The sequence below is a fragment of the Euprymna scolopes genome, chromosome 25 (assembly GCF_053919585.1).
Source record: "Euprymna scolopes isolate OS-2025 chromosome 25, ASM5391958v1, whole genome shotgun sequence".
In the NCBI taxonomy this organism is placed as follows: Eukaryota; Metazoa; Mollusca; class Cephalopoda; order Sepiida; family Sepiolidae; genus Euprymna; species Euprymna scolopes.
The window spans coordinates 78,772,955-78,790,111 of NC_136506.1; the positions used below are offsets into that span (position 1 = coordinate 78,772,955).

Below are 17,157 nucleotides of genomic sequence, written 5' to 3' on the forward strand. Positions count from 1 at the left end.
TTTAAAAAATAATAGAAATATTTTTTATTTAAAAAAAAAAAAAAAAAAAAAAAAAAACAGCGTTTACAAATTACCGGCGTGTCTTCATGCAGCCATTTTTTACGTAATGAAATCAATTGAATTTTACGAATTAAATATTTTTAATTTTTTAACCTTTAGAAATTTATCAAAATTTTTCTATTGGTTCAATTTTTATGATATTTTCAGGGTCAATGTGAAATTTTATGCCCTTTCCAGTAAACCGAATATAATATTTTAGACAAACGTTTTTTAATTCACCCCCTCCCTCATATTTTGAAATGTATATTAAAATTTAAATAATTAATTTACTCAAAGTTTTATATATCACAAATTGAAGATAAAGGATCAATAAATAAAATATTCTGATTTAAAAAAAAAAAAAAAAAAAAAAAAAAGTGTTTTTTGGAAATTTACTTATAAAATCCAAAGTGTAAACCTCTTTCTTTTTTTTTTAACCATGTGGATTTTTTTTAAGTGGAAGCTTATGTTATGCTTAAATTGTCAAGCAAATATCGGACGCTTACAACAAATTTTTTCTATTTCATTCAATGTTTTCTTTTTTTAGATATTTAAAAAAAAAATAAATAAAATCACTCGATAAAGAAGAAATAAAATATATTAATCAAAACCTCATGTATTTCATTAAGAGAATAAATTTTTTAAAAATCGGTAGAGTGGGTTTTTTGTTCAACGGCAAAAACTTATAAGTGAATGTGTTCATTTTTCACCTAAGGAGGCCCAAAAATACTAATTTTGGTTTACAGCAAGCAATAGAAAGAGACATTAACTGTGCCCCTTTGAAGCCACCAAATGATAAACACGAAGAAAATCAGAAATTAGTCTCCCTTTATTTGAACAGTGAAAAACATCTGAGTTCGCGTTTTTTTTGTTTTTTTTTTTTTTGTAATACTTGTTTAAAAAAGTATTTTATTTAAAAGGACATTGAATATAAGTATAAATATGGATAAATTCTTAACAATGAACAATGGAAGTACTAATTGAATAGTATTTTTTATAGGTAAGTGATTTTTTGGAATTTATATATTTTTTTATAATCGAAGTAAGTAGAATTTCATTGATTTTCTTTAAATCTTTTTTTAAAGAAAACCGATTTAAAAAAAAAATATTGCATAATTTGCTATTAAACCGGTTATTTTTTTTTTATTTGGTCTTTGTTCCTTTAATTAAAAAAACATTAGGGTTTGAATTACATTTTTCAAATAGTTATAATCTTCGAAAAACAGTAAGTCTAAATATTTCAGTGTTTGCCACGAATTTTTAATGGCGATTTCTGACACTGCTAGTGAAACACTGAAATTAAAATTTGCTTAAAGATCTTTATTTTTATTTCAATTTTTTTTACTGTTTTATTTTTTATTTTTTCCCACCCGAAACAAGGCACCATGCCACTAAGTCGTAAGGGGCTGCTATTTGGAATTAGATTTGCAAGGATACTATGTAGGGAGTTGAGCAGCATGATGTCTGCCCACATTACAATTAAAATTCTACATATCAGTACAGTTAGGGAAGCAGAGAACTGAAAGGGAATTCCAAAGTCTAGCAGTTTGATGAAAAACTATGGCTTTACGGCATCTAGGAATCTCTACAGTGTAAGGGGTGCGATTTTGCTGCTGGTCGGCTTTGTTTTAGCAACAAAGACTGAATAAAATTTGTATCAAATTTTAGAGGTATGCTTTGTTGTAATTGGTTTGTTAATTTTTTTGCCACTGTCTTGGAGCAAAAAAACAGGTAAGATAAAATATCTTACAGTATTTACGTCGAGGGGCTACTAGTGCTTGGAGTTCATTCAAGCACTTACCATTAAAGTACTTGCAAAACAGGAACAGGGATACCACATTTCCGCGATGGGACAGAGATTGAAGTTTGGCCGACAGTGTGGGGCCTATTAGATTGGCGACTAAAAAAGAAAAAAAAGGAGAAGCAAAAAGAAGGCTAAGGGCGAGAATTCAAGTTTATAATGGCAAAACAGAATAACAACCAACTTTAAATCCACAGTAAACAGTGTTCGATCAGAGTTGGTTGCTGTTTTTGTTATTTTGGTTTGCCACAGAGTAAATTAATGTTTTCTTTGCTTTTTGTATTAACCCTTTAAACATAAGTAATAAAAATGGTTCACTACTTTTTAACTAAAAACTTTATGAACTTGAATTATACTGTAGCAGCCAACAATCGCTACAAAAAAGGCAGAAGCTAATTCTCTCGACTCGCAATTTGAAATCCATTTCCTCCCTGGCTTGTCCAATCACAAGCCAGCTCTCAATCACGTGACAGAGTATATAAAAGGCGAAATCTGAAACCCTCTTCCTCTCTCTCTTTTAACCTGACCCTGCCTGGGAGCAGACTTGGCCTGGAGCTTTGGCCCCAGGCAGAACGTAAGTACTACAAGCTAACATGGCGACCTTTCAAACTCACATTTATTTCCACATGCTGTACCCTAATGAACATTCTTTATCATGCTAAAGAACATACAGACAGACACACACACACACACACTTTCTTACTATGAGACACTAACCCTTTGTCCTGTCTCTACTATCGGACGCACGCTCCTACATACATAAAAAACGCTGAAACCTTTTCCCTTTCTTTCTCCTTTAATCAGCTTCCTTTGCCCCAACGACTACTAGCTATAAACACGTGTGGACTGAACTGTTCTCTCCTTAACAAGCTGGCAATATATTAATTCTATCTTTACATAAGAACACTTCAACCTACTAACCCGTTTCTCTCTTCTACTAATGCTACTAACGAAGATGACAAATAAAGTTATTTATTAAATGTTTAAATGAGACTTCCTTTCGTGGTCTCCATTATTAACTAAAATACCTTTTCTCTGAGAGGGTTTTCATGTGTGTGTGTGTTTTTTTTATTTACTCTGGTCCCACATTTTACTTAAGAAATTCTTGACAAACAATATGATTTTCAGTAAGGAAGTCTAGATTTCTCAAATGTCCCCATCCACTCACTTATACCTAAAAAGCATCTTTTCGTTTTTTTTTTCTTCATTGGTAACACAATGAACACACAGTTTGCACAGCAGCACATTTGACTTTTCTCCGTAAAAGAACACAGTGTTTGGCACTTCAGACACATGACCATTTTTGGCAATACACCATGTTTTATTAGAAACCTCCTATTTAAATCTTTGGTCAATGGGGAGGTTACGGGTGTTTATTCCGAAACCCATTCTTAACATGAGGTTTGAAGGTGTTTATTCCAAAAGCTGTTTTTATCATGGGAAGGATGGGGATAATACCCCTAAAAAACAATTTTTTACGATCTGATTGGTCTAAACAAAGACAGTGGGTAGCCGATTAGCCAATGAGGGGCCTGCTTATAAATGTAGAATTTCTCACACAATGTACCTGATGGAAGGACAATTTAACATTTGATGGCCAAATTTCCGGAGACAAGAAATGTGACAAATGTCCACAGAGACCACAATTCCTGGCAATATTCAAATTTTATGGGAATGCTTTGAGAACTCTCCCAGAAAATCAACACACTGTCTCTCACAAGAAACTGGCATTTTGAGAAAATTAGTTTTGAGGATGCTCCACGATAATCTTCATCTCTTTCCTTACAAATTTCAGATTCTGCAGAGGCCAACTGATCGCAACAAAGCAAAACTAGAAAATTTTGTGAAAAAAAAAATTCAGTGACGAGGCTCACTGTCACTTTAGTAGTCTTATTTTTAAATAAAAATAAAAAAAAAAATTAACTATGCATTCGGCAGTAATTCGGGTGGAATGATGTGGTGGAGAGTTATTTTCATTTTCAGCGACCCAGAAAACCTTTAAGAGTGGTAATTTTAAAGGAATTTTCAAGAGTGGAGTAATTCTTCATAAAATTATGATAATTGATTGAATAGAACAATTGCTATTGTGTTTTTGGATTAACGAAAAAAAAAAAAAAAAAAAATGGCTATCACTATAGGATACAAATGTCGGAAAATATTACAGTGTAATTTAAATTTTGCGTTCCGAATTATGTTCTCTGTGTGCGAACTTTTACCGTCTACTTTATAACATCTAAGAAAAATGCAATTTTACCCAATTTTCTTTAAAAATTACAGCTGACGTACACAAGTACTACCCCACAAGCAAATTACGCATTGGCTCCGATGTTGTACGCTGTTCAACTGAGGGAGAAGTTATTATTTTTACAAGGAAAGAATTTTTGCATGTGTGACCTTGTTTGTTTTTGTTTTTTTTCGGCTTGCAATTAGCGCATGATTTTTGCTATTATGACTTTATCTGTTTTTTGATGGATATTTTTTTTTGCCGGAGTTCATCAAAATGAAATCCGCACTATTTTTAAATATTCTTTTCGGTAAATATAGCGATACGCTACAACAGAACACCAGCCACTCTAATTTGTTTTTTTGTTTTTTAGAGGTAATCGAAATCGTTGATAACAAATCTGATAATCAAACCCGTCGCAAATTTATCGTTTGCATGGTATTAACCCCTGAACCCAGGGACTATTTTCCACCATTTTACAGCTTTCGTTTACGCTACGCTACGCGCGCAGTAACATAAACGACGGCTGTTGAATGTGCCTTCACGTAGCAAACTGCCTTTTCACATGGCGTACAAATCTATTGTGGAACATTTAAAATTATATGAAAAAGAAGAAAAGTGGGGGTGGGGGATAAGGCACTTTTCTTCTTTTTTTTTTTCAAAACAGAATTTTCTATTTTTTTTTTTTTCAAAACAGAATTTTCCATTTTTTTTTTCTTTTTATTGGCAGACAATTTAAAATTCGAAGAAAAATGGTCTAAAACAAAATTTTAAAAACTACATTATAGTACTCGCAAATTTACCGTTTGCATGGTATGAACCCTAGGCCCCAGCACCACCACCGCCCCTTCCACAATGTAAACAGAATTTTTGTGAAATGGTAAATGTCGGAACATTACTTACGGAAAAACGGTTACTTAAACTGCAGAAGCACCTGTTAATGGAATACCCCCCCCCTAAAAAGAACGAAAAACATAAAAATGTTTGGTGGTTATGTTTTTGCGAACCGCTCGTGAAAACTTTTTTTTTAGATTAATTAAAAAGCATTAAAACAACGAAAGACAAAAAAAATAAAAAAGTAAACCACATTTTTTTTTTAAAACTTTACTTTAAATGACCGCTTAAAGAATCCTATGCAATATGATAAGACACCCCACTACGCCCGTTCGCACGCAAACGTATCATGTAAGAAAAACACTACCGAAGGCGGTGAAATGGCACAAAATAGTCACAAGGTCTAGGGGTTCATACTACGCAAACAGTAAATTTGCAGCGGGTTTGATTATTAAATTCGTTGTCAGCGACCTAGAATACCCCTAAAAAAAAAAATTAGAGTGGTTGCTGTTCTGTTGTAGCGTAAGGTAACATTTACCAAATAATGTCTCCCTCCGTCGAACAACGTACATCGGAGTCGATGCGTATTTCGCCAAAATTACTTTTAACTATAAATAACGTTTTAGTCGATGAATTTTCGTAATTTTTTGATATATTACTATTTTTAACAATTAATATTGATTTTGCTTTAAATGACATGAAAAAAAAAATCGATCTATCGACTCTATCTAAACAAGCACGAAGAATCTTTTTTTTAGACTTTAGAATAGGGGATCAGTTTCGCATATAAATTTATTGTAGTGTCTCTACTCTCCACCACATCATTCCACCCGAATTACTGCCGAATGCATAGTTAATTTTTTTTATTTTTATTTAAAAATAAGACTACTCAAAGTGACAGTGAGCCTCGTCACTGAATTTTTTTTTTTTCACAAAATTTTCTAGTTTTGCTTTGTTGCGATCAGTTGGCCTCTGCAGAATCTGAAATTTGTAAGGAAAGAGATGAAGGTTATCGTGGAGTATCCTCAAAACTAATTTTCTCAAAATGCCAGTTTCTTGTGAGACAGTGTGTTGATTTTCTGGGAGAGTTCTCAAAGCATTCCCATAAAATTTGAATATTGCCAGGAATTGTGGTCTCTGTGGACATTTGTCACATTTCTTGTCTCCGGAAATTTGGCCATCAAATGTTAAATTGTCCTTCCATCAGGTACATTGTGTGAGAAATTCTACAATTATAAGCAGGCCCCTAATTGGCTGATTGGCTACCCACTGTCTTTGTTTAGACCAATCAGATCAGTCGAGCGATGGGCTTGGCGGGCATTTGAATGCTTTTTTTTTTTTTAAGCAGTTCCAGAGAAGCAGCCCGAGAAGAAACATGAAACTCGACACTCTCTGGATATGAGACATTTGGGCGTCTCTACCCTTCATCTGCTTGAGACTTTATTTTAAAGCCTAAATTAGAAAGCAGGTGAAATCTATTATGACATCAAAAACTTTAGTTTGGCTTCATGCTGCTAAAACATGAATATGTTTAAAGGCTATGTTGAAAAATAATTCAAGTTCAATTTATTACACTGGTCGACAACAAATGTTATATATTATTTAATTGGAATTCATTATTGAGATGAGTATTATTTATTAATTTATTTATTGCGGACTATTATCCTCATCTTTCTTAGTTGTTGTTTCAGGACGTTTCGGCCAACTATTCCTACTCTACTCTTCATCTGCTTAAGACTTTATTTTAAAGCCTAAATGATTAGGCTAAGTTATTATCTGTTTTCCCAGAGACATTTTTAAGGTCAGAATTATTGACCTGTCATTAATGACTTTTCATTCTAATGAACATTCCTTATGAACTTCTATGATGTCGACTTTAGTCGAGAATTGAATCATCAGAAGGCATCATACCAACCCTTTCACACGTTGTAATTAATCCGATATTCGAACAGTGCTGAACCCTATATATATTATTTAATGTGAATTCATTATTGAGATGAGTATTATTTATTAATTTATTTATTGCGGACTATTATTCTCATCTTTCTTAGTTGTTGTTGCATGACGTTTCGGCCAACTATTCCTACTCTACTCTTCATCTGCTTAAGACTTTATTTTAAAGCCTAAATGATTAGGCTAAGTTATTATCTGTTTTCCCAGAGACATTTTTAAGGTCAGAATTATTGACCTGTCATTAATGACTTTTCATTCTAATGAACATTCCTTATGAACTTCTATGATGTCGACTTTAGTCGAGAATTGAATCATCAGAAGGCATCATACCAACCCTTTCACACGTTGTAATTAATCCGATATTCGAACAGTGCTGAACCCTATATATATTATTTAATTGGAATTCATTATTGAGATGAGTATTAATTATTAATTTATTTATCGCGGACTATTATTCTCATCTTTCTTAGTTGTTGTTTCACGACGTTTCGGCCAACTTTTTTTTTTTTTTTTTTTTTTTTTATTCAATTTTCACCCCAAACAAGGCACAGTGCCACTTTGAAGCAGGGGGCTACTATTAGGGACTTAATTAGCGGGGTCATTATGAAAGGAGATGAGTAGAAAGATGTTTGTTAACATTACACTTGAACTTCTGCATATCATTGCCGTTGGGAAAGCAGAATCCTGGAAGGGAGTTCCAAAGACCCGCAGTTCTGGCGAAGAAACTATTGGAGTAAAAGGCTTTCTTGCACCTAGGGATCTCTACTGTAAAGGGATGAGACTTAGTAGCTTGTCGGGTTTGTCGGGGGTAGTTACGTCGGGGAGGTACAAGTGTTTGCAGTTCGTCAGAGCATTCACCATTAAAGTATTTGTAGAACAGGCAGAGGGATGCAACATCTCGTCGATGGGACAGAGGCTGAAGCCTAGATGACAGTTCAGGACCTATCAGGTTGGCGACTCTCTTTTGAACCCTGTCCAGGAGCGAGAGACAAGCAGCAGATGCACCAGCCCAGATGTGACAACAGTACTCCATACATGGGCGAATGGTTGCCTTATAGAGGTATAGGATACTGTCAGGCATAAGTAGTTTTCTAGCACGGTAGAGGGAGCCAACCTTCCTTGCAGCAGCCTTGGCAATGCTCTCAATGTATCTATTCCAGTTCATATTCCCTGTAAACTATTCCTCTGGCCTTCGTCGCAGTTACCACCTGACGATGGCCAGAGGAATAGTTGGCCTGAACATCGTGAAACAACTAAGAAGATGAGTATAATAGTCCACAATAAATAAATTAAGTGCTGAACCCGAATTCCAGTTCCTGCTGAAGATAAAGGACTATTACCTTTCGAAGAGTTACCAACTCTATTCAGAGGCAAAATAGGCATTTCTGTTTTTGCAGTGAAGAATGAATAAAATTTGTGTTGAATTTTAGAGGTATGCTTTATTTATTAATTTTTATTTATTGCGGACTATTATCCTCACCTTTTCTTAGTTGTATCACGACGTTTCGGCCAACTATTCCTCTGGCCTTTGTCAGGTGGTAACCGCGACGGATAAGAACTCTGGATCTCCTAACTGCATTCACTGCAATTACTGCCTTCCTAGATGACAATAACTATTGTCATCTAGGAAGGCAGTAAACACCCCCCCCGCCCCTCCACCGCCTCCCACCAAATCTAAACAGGTAATTTAAAAGGATTTTCCGAGGGTAGAAAAGAAGCCCCCCCCCAAAAAAAAAAAAAATCGTGGCGATTATAGAAAAGTGATCCCCCACTTTTTTAAACATTTTTTCATATCTTAGAAACGACTCGTTTGCCGTAATTTTAAACAATAATTTCGTTTTCAGCGACCCCGAAAACCTTAAAGAGTGGTAATTTTAAAGGAATTTTCGAGGGTGGAGTAATTCTTCATATTTACCATTTTTGGATATGTTACTATTTTCGACATGACAATTAAGTATGTAATATTGTTTTTTGCTTAAAACGACATGTTTGTTTTTTTTAATTCGATCTATCGACTATCTTAACAAGCATCAGTGTTATCATATGATCGCCTAAAAAAAGTAGAACTTTATTTTTTTTCTTTGCCGCGGTTTCAGTAATACCGATTCATCTTGAAAAGAAACGATGAATTCAATTAAAAATACGGTCCAACCTCCAAAGGGTGTTTATTCCGAAAGCCGTTCTTATCATGGGGAGGTTGGGAGGTTTTTATTCCGAAAGGTATTTTCTTATTTCCAACCTCCCCGTAATCAATTTCTTAACGGTAAGTCTTTGGGTCGCCCCCATAGTTCATTTTCACCAAAAATATTAAAAAAAAAAGAAGCATCTGTTTGGGCACAATCATGACCCATTTGAACAGACAAAATTAAAACTGAGTTTTTTGTTTGTTTGTTTTCTAAAGAATCAAACTTTGAAAACGACATTTTGGATGCTTGTCTTCAGTTCAAACTTTCAACAAGGATTATTATTATCGATCACAACAAGACAACCTCAACAGTCAACACTTACTGACATTTTCCCTTAAAAATTAAAAACCAATTTAATTCTAATTTTTCTTTTCCAATTCCCGTCAACACTTGGCTCTCTGTTTTCTTTGGCGTTTTTTTTTTTTTTTTTTTTTTTTTTTTTTTACTAAAAATCATAAAAAATAAATAAATACCTTTTAAACAATCCGGAGCTCCTCCACGAGGATGTAAGTCGAGTGAGTTTTTTTTTTTTTGTTTGTTTCTTTTTTTAGTAAAAACGAAAGTAAATAGAAGTTCGTCTTTTTTTTTTTCCTTTTTTCCTTCTTTTTCCTATTTTCCTTCTTTTTGTGGGGGTGGAGGGTTAACCTCTTTAACATTGTGTGATTATTTCTCGGGGGAGGGGGGGGGGAGTCGAACCTAATTTTCGGGTCTCCCTTAATTTTTGAAAGAGAAAAAGAAAGAAAAAAAAGATCACTTTTTTCTTCTTTCTCTTTCTCTCTCTCTCTCTCTCTCTCTCTTTCTCTCTCTCCGCCATCCACTTCCCGATTATGATTTATCTACCTTTCCACGAGGGCCGTGTTTGACACTATGTCGAGTTTAATGTGGAGTAAAAGGGTGTAATGATGATGATTGAACTACACAAAGGAATGAGAGGTACGCTTGTTGCAGCGGACCGCGGACCGATAGGTTAGGTGCCGATCAAGCGTAAACAAAGAAAATAGACACAGACAACTTGCGACATATGGCAAAAATGAGAGGACAAACGCGGATGAACAGCTGTAAAGGAAACATTGTATTTATTTCGGCATTAATACACGATGGAAATATAGAAGAACTTAGGGGAAATCGATCGATGAAAATTCTGGAAGCAGAAACGTCGGAGAATAGGAAATGTACCTAAACAGCAGGCGAGACTGGATAGGCAAGAATGCGGGAATCTGAACAGCTGGAGATGAGGAAACTGGATCTTGGACGTCCCTGAGATGTGATGAGATGTCTCAGGTACTTCCAGTCCGCAAGGGCGTGGCTGGGAGATGAAGTGACAGGAACTGAAGTTGCTGGAATGGAAGCTGGATCTTGGACATCATGAAATAACGATCACTGGAATAGAGAACCGGGTGTTGACGGGTACTGGTACAGGTTGCCAGATATTGATGGGCACTGGAACAAAGAGCTGAAGGCTACAGACAGGAACCGTTGGAAGGAACTAGGACAGAAAACACTGGTGTTGAAAGTTGCTGGGGCATGAGGTGCTGGAGGATGCGGTTAGAAGAAAGAGAAACACAAGCCAGGTGAGATGGACATGTGGCAGCAAGAGACTTTTTAAGTGGTGTCGAGACGGAAGAGTAACGATAATAGTAATTAAAAAAAAAAGAAAGAAAAAAAGCTGAGTCGTTGTCCTATTTAAGATTCCTAAATCAAGTTGTTTTGGGGATTGTTTTTTTTTACTGTACTTATTTAAAAGGAGGTTTACTTCAGCCGCACGCCTGGGTCACAATTAATTAATTATAATTAATTAACAACCAAATTTATTGCAGTCAAAAGTATCTGGGATGTTGATTGATTGTATTTACATAGTCAACATTTAGATGCTGTTGTTTAACTAGGTGTAAGACAGCAGTGTAGAAAGTTGTCATGCGTGTGTTTAAAAGGTCAAAGTTTTGGGGTAAAAATGTTTTCTAAACAGAGGAGTGGTCAAAAATACAGTGACAAGGTCCTCTCCCCGGATAATGGATCATCTTTATCTTTAGTATTATATAAACGAAACTGTGTATATGTGCGAGTTCGTTCCCTATGGACTCGGAAATGGCTGGGTCGATTTTTTTGTAACTTCACACAAAGGTACTTGGTGTGTCTGGGAGTGTTCTTACGTAGGTTTTGTATTGGAATGCATTGGATAATCGAAAAAATCCAATTAAAGAAGCCTGATTTTGACCAAAGTTAACACTTGTTGTAGACCCGTGCTAGGGATCACAAATGAAAGAAACCATAAGTAGTGTAAAGTGTATAAATACAATATGTATTTATCATAAAGAATACAGGAGCCACTAAAGTGGTATGAGAGGAACATGTTTGTAGCATGCGGTTAAACACGGTATGAATGTCTCCATCTAGTCTCTGAAACTAGTGGTATTTATAGGACTGGTTGATTCCACTTAGTTCTCAAATAGGGGTGATTTGTATCCCACAACAACACTTTTATACAACCTAACATTATAAGTGCATTTGAGAAGTTTTATCATCGCATAAGCAGAAAAGCCCAGCCTATAAAATCAATTGTAGATTCTTGTATAAGACAGTGGCACATACAAAATAAATGTTTTTTTTAGAGCACAATTGAACCATGATGCTTGACTTTTGCATTTTAAAGTTTAAGTGAAGCCTTTTTTTTGCAGATAATTTTATAAAATCAACTGTGGATTCTGTACAGTGTATTGTGAACTAAATGACTGCGGGGAGGCATGTGAAGTTTCCTCCCAGTACACACTGTGGGGATGGGAGTCCCGGACTAGAGCTGGCAATCAAACGATTGTTGTTGGTTTCCAATGGTGATTTCTCCAGGAAAGGTGGTTTCACTCTGTCAATAGAGATGGTGTCCATCCAATTTCCTCAGCTGATAGTGAGATGTTACTCTTGAGTGCTTCAGCATATTGAAAGGGTCCTGATATGTTGGTGTAGGTGCAGTGGCATAGCAACTATTTTTGCCACCTGGAGCAGTCGTAAGATTTGCCCCCCCCCCCCCGACACTCCTCTGGCCGTTGATAATTCACTAACCTTCAAAATTCCAGAGAGTCCTCAAAATATTTTCATGGAATTACAAACAAGGATTTAAAATCTGTTTAAAAACAGTATTACACACATAAAAAGCAAAAACATATTACAAACTTAAAAACTTAATTTGGTTTCAGATTTTTTGTTAGCTTTTTATGATTTTAATTTTTTTCTATTTTCTATTTTTACCCCCTCAAAATGCCGCCCCCTGGCACATGCTGCCAGGGGCAAACCAACCTTTCCACCACCACTTTGCTATACTACTGTGTCAGTGGTATCTTTACTACATCATTTTGAACAAAAATGAACTTATAGTTCTGTAGTTGTTCAGGATTGCTTAGGTGGTGTCAGCAGTGTCATCACTCCAGTGTTCGAGGCATCTGTTGTAACATATATCCAAGTCCAGATGTCTTCTTTCAGATGAGCTAACTTGGCAGAGTTAGCTAAGGAGGTTTTTGCTGTTTAAAAAGCCTCTTCCTTATCAATCTTCAGGGTGATGATTTTGTTTTTGCTCTGGGGAAGATTTGTCAAGGGAGCGAGGAGGTTTAAGCATCCAGAGATGAATTTTCAGTAAAAATTTACCATTTCCAAAAAGCGTCACAGTTGTGTAACAGATGTGGACACTGGAAAGTCCTGTACGACTCTTATCTTATCAAAATGCTAACTGTCGAATATTCTTGATGTGAAGTAGTCCAGTTGGTTCAAGTTGGGGAATATGGGGGGGGGGAGAAGGGTACAAAATCGTAGCACTCCTTTTGAAGCCAAGCCTGGGTCTCCTTAGACTTGTGGGCTGACGCCAAGTCCTGCTGCCACACCCAAGGTTTGCCAGCGGCCACCTAATTGCATCAGGGAATCACCACACACTTCAGCACATCCAGGTACACTTTGGTGTTGATTTTCAAGCCAACTTCGAAGACGTGAGGTGGCATGATGTGACCTTCACTTGAAACCACATCCAAGACCATAACTGGCTGGAAACTTTGTTGAGCTGTGCTCTCAAGCGTTGAACCATATGGATTTGCATTTTCAGGGTGCTGGCAATGGTCCTGTTGTCATACCTTGGATCAGTAGAGAGCATGAGTTGTACGGCAACGCATCTCCGATCTCGCTCATTGAACATTGTGTCACTTTCAGACACGATAGAAGGCTCCTATCACTCTTGGGATTTGTACACAAGTGGCCAACTACTAGATGGTCTGCAACAAAAAAAGGAAAAACTAGTTTTCATCAAACAGAAATGGAATCATGTTGTCTTTTCTTTGGGCGACAATTTGATCATTCCACTCTGTACTACATAGGAAATATACTATGTATTGCAAATACTTGCTCTCTCTCTAGGATATCAAGTACTGACTCCTAGCAACGCAAAGTACCTTTTGTAGTATACACTGATATAGAAAAATACAGTGAAAATCTTCTAGGAAGTGCAGCATTTAAAATCACCTGTTCTATGTAGAGATTGCATTATTTAGGACAAGGGGGGGCAAACTTTTCAGTGCAAGGGCCAAATTTAAAAAAAAATTCAAATTTTACTGGGCCGCATAGTATATTTTTCAATATAATTGATATCTAAAAAATGACAAATAGAGCAAAATAAAGACCATTCTTTCCTTAATTTGGAACTATTTTTAGTTTTTTTTTCTCTCCATTGTTTGGCATAAATGTGCAAAAGTTTTAAAGAAGGACTATATATTTCATAAAAACTGTTAGCATGGCTTGATCGCTTTCCATGGCAAAATTTTTCCTATCATGTTGGTGTCAGTAAAAAATATCAGTAAACAAGAATTTTTATTCTACAAATAAAAAACAAACATCAAAGGAAAGAAGGAGGTTTACTCTTGATTGCATTTTTTTTTTTTTTTTTTTATCTTAAAGCAAAATTAAACAAATGAGATACAAGCTGGTGAAAAAAGAAAACATTCAGTAACTTTTAAGAATTTCACTCAAATTTCAGATGGCTGCCGGTACCTACAGAAAATAGCCATTTTGTCCGTCCTGTATCTCTCAGCTGTATAAAAAAAAAAAAAAAAAAAAAAGGGGGCAAGGAAAGAAAGAGAAAGGGAGCAAGCGAGAAGAATAATTTGCTGATTATTTACATTCCGATTTCATAATACTGAATATAACATCCTTTAGGCATTCAATATTCAACATTTGGAGGGGTGCATGAATTCCTTTGGCGGGCTGCATGCGGCCCGCGGGCCGTAGTTTGTTTGTCCGCCTCTGATTTAGGATATTGAGAACTCCAGGGAATGCTTAGTAAACATACCTGCTCTATCTAGAATATTAAGCACTTTGAATAACTTATACTACTTATCAAACTGTATTATTACTAGGGCTGTGACAAGAATATTCTTTAATAAAAGCATATTCTTAGCATAGTTAGAGAATATTCTTAGCATAGGGTTAGAGAATATTCTTAGCATAGGGTTAGAGAATATTCTTTTAACAAAAAGCATATTCTTCAAAAAAAATTAAAAAAATAAAAAAGAAAGAAGAAAAACAAAAGAATATGCTGAATAAGATTTGTTTTGCCGAAAATATGCTGAAACAAATATTTGGGTACGAGTTTTAAATTTATTCATTTTTTTTTTTTCCAGATAAATTAAACGTAGTCAAATCCTGAGTAAGTGTGAATTTACATAAGTGTCTAAAATTGGGTCTGTAGAAAAAGAGTGGTATATATAAACATGCACAGACATCTCATTGTGCTCATAGACAAAGCGTGTTAGTTCCCAATATGTATTTACAAGATCTGAAAAAACAAAAACAAAACTAAAAAAAAAAAAAAAAAAAACTATGCCGATAGTAATTAGCACTCTTGCTAAACAAATGGCAAGATTGACAGGGGGAATTAGAAGATTACCAGTTAACTGGCGATTGCTTAACCTGCAAATACTGCAATATTCAGGTAAGAACAAGTTATAGCGCATAAAATCTGAAAAATAACTGTACGATAGATTGGTATTGTTATAAAAATTACTGAAATAGTAGTTTTGTATTTCAAAAACTGTATTAAACTTTCGTTGACTGTTGAGATTTTTAATCTATTCCATCTACTTTGCACGTTTAATTAACAAAAGTTAATGTGTTTAAAATAACTGTTTCCATACTTTTTTAAATGTATATATTAACATTAAAAAATTCATTTTTATTTTTACAGATCAAAAGTTGCAAGAAGTCTTTAAAACCAACATACATCTTGCGATAAAGAAGATCCACACGGCAACATCAGGCTCAGTTCCTGCTCCAACAACTGCTCGTGATTGTCAAGAAGCCAATACAAGTAATTAGTTCAATGCCAACTTGTGCAAAAGCGTTGCTTGCCACGGATATCCTATTCAATAAACTGAGCAATGACGTGTTCAGGGAATTTCTACATAAGAAGTATTCTGGATCAGACTACACTTAGTGAAGTGTATGAAGCAAAAGTTAAGTCACTCAGAGAAAAAACTGCAGGAATGAAACTGTGGGTCTCCATTGATGAAATTACCGATGTAAAGCAGCATTTTATTGCTTGCTTTGTGTTTGGCATTCTAGGGGTAGAAGAGGAACATGGAAAGTGCTATTTGGCAAACCTTGCATGTCTGCTACTCTACAATTGCAGCATTTTTCAATGATTCATTGCAGATTTTGCTTTACGGTAATGTGCTCCTCGTAACTACAGATGCAGCTTCATATATGACAAAAGCTATGAATGCTCACCAAGTATCGTACCCCAAAATAACATATGTCAAATGTTTAGCCCACGGTTTGCACAGGGTTGCAGAATTGGTTACGCAAGCATACTCAAAAGTGAATAAATCCATTTCCACTGTGAAGAGTATATTTACAAAGGCAACCAATAGAATCAACAAGTTCAGGGAACTTGCTCCAAGGCTGCCCCTTCTACCGAGTCCCATTGTAACGAGATGGGGTACGTGGTTAGATGCATTGCATTATTACGCTAAATATTTACATGAAATTACTGCTGTCGTGATGTCCCCAGATTCAATAGAGGCACAAAGTATATCGGAATGCTAAAAACTGTTGGAGGATGCAGCCCTGCTTATTGACGTCAGGTTTATCGCAAACAATTTTTCCAATGTAACAAACAATATTACAAAGTTGGAGATGAAATTGAAAGGTTTTCGTATTTTAAAACATCTCAACGAACAAATCAATGCGAATGTTTTGCAAAACAAAGAAGAAAATGTGGACGGCATAAATCACTTGACAGTTAAAAGTGCCGAAGAAATAGTCAGTTTCGTGTATACTCCGGTAGTCTCCTGAGATGTGGAACAAGTTTTTTTCACAATAAAAAACTGTTTTTAGTCGACAACTAAAGAAGCTTTAAGTTTGATAATTTAAAGACACATTTAACTGTAAAATGCAATGAATAAAATATTTGGTTAAGTTTTATAGAGTGTTTCATTGTTCAAAGTATTTATAACGTTAAAATAACCCGTTTTTCTATATCTTTTCTGACCTTCTTTTTATTGCATTAAGTGAAAGTTTTACAAAATTTTCAATAGAATTTGTAAACTACTGAATATGTGTTTTTAACAGCACTTACCACAAGCTATTGTAAACATATATAAAATAAAAGCCAAAGAATTAATATTGTTGCTGACGTAAAACTAAGTTATCAAGCACATAAATATTCACAAAAAGTATGCTGAAAATATGCAATAAAAAAAAATATATGCAGTAGTCAAAAAAATAAAAAATTTCCGTTCCAAAGAAAAATATTTTTTTTAAAAAGCATATTCCCGTGAAAATAAGCATATTCTTAAGCACATGGCTGAAGAATATATTTCGAGAATATAAAGCATATCTGTAAAAGAATATTGTCACAGCCCTAATTATTATTATTATAGTTCCCGGGCAACATCAAGTTAACACAAGACACTCAAGTTCTTTCTCTCGGGCAACGTGGCATTTAAACACACCTGCTCTATCTTGGATGTAGAGCACTTTTGGATTAATATATACCACTTACCAAATGTAATACTGTAATCTTGCTATTATTGCTCCCAATTAAGGCACTACTGAAACCACCCTAATAAAATTAAGGATACCTCCAGAGCACT

The 17,157-nt window shown here is 35.2% G+C and overlaps 1 protein-coding gene and 1 long non-coding RNA gene across 4 annotated transcripts in view; one reads left to right on the forward strand and one right to left on the reverse strand.

Annotated features, from left to right (window-relative positions):
* LOC145247448 (malonyl-CoA decarboxylase, mitochondrial-like) overlaps positions 1-17,157 on the reverse strand; it is a 111,577-nt gene that overhangs the window by 57,754 nt on the left and 36,666 nt on the right. The window contains exon 2 of one of the 3 annotated variants that reach the window (XM_080109234.1): positions 9,511-10,569. The exons of the other annotated variants lie outside the window; for them this stretch is intronic. The gene's annotated coding sequence lies outside the window, so the exon portion shown is untranslated. The remainder of the gene's footprint in view (positions 1-9,510; positions 10,570-17,157) is intronic. 3 annotated transcript variants of the gene reach the window in all.
* On the forward strand, positions 82-16,486 carry LOC145247451 (uncharacterized). The gene is made up of 2 exons (XR_013863267.1): positions 82-1,039; positions 15,249-16,486. It is a non-coding gene; the product is annotated as an uncharacterized LOC145247451 (long non-coding RNA).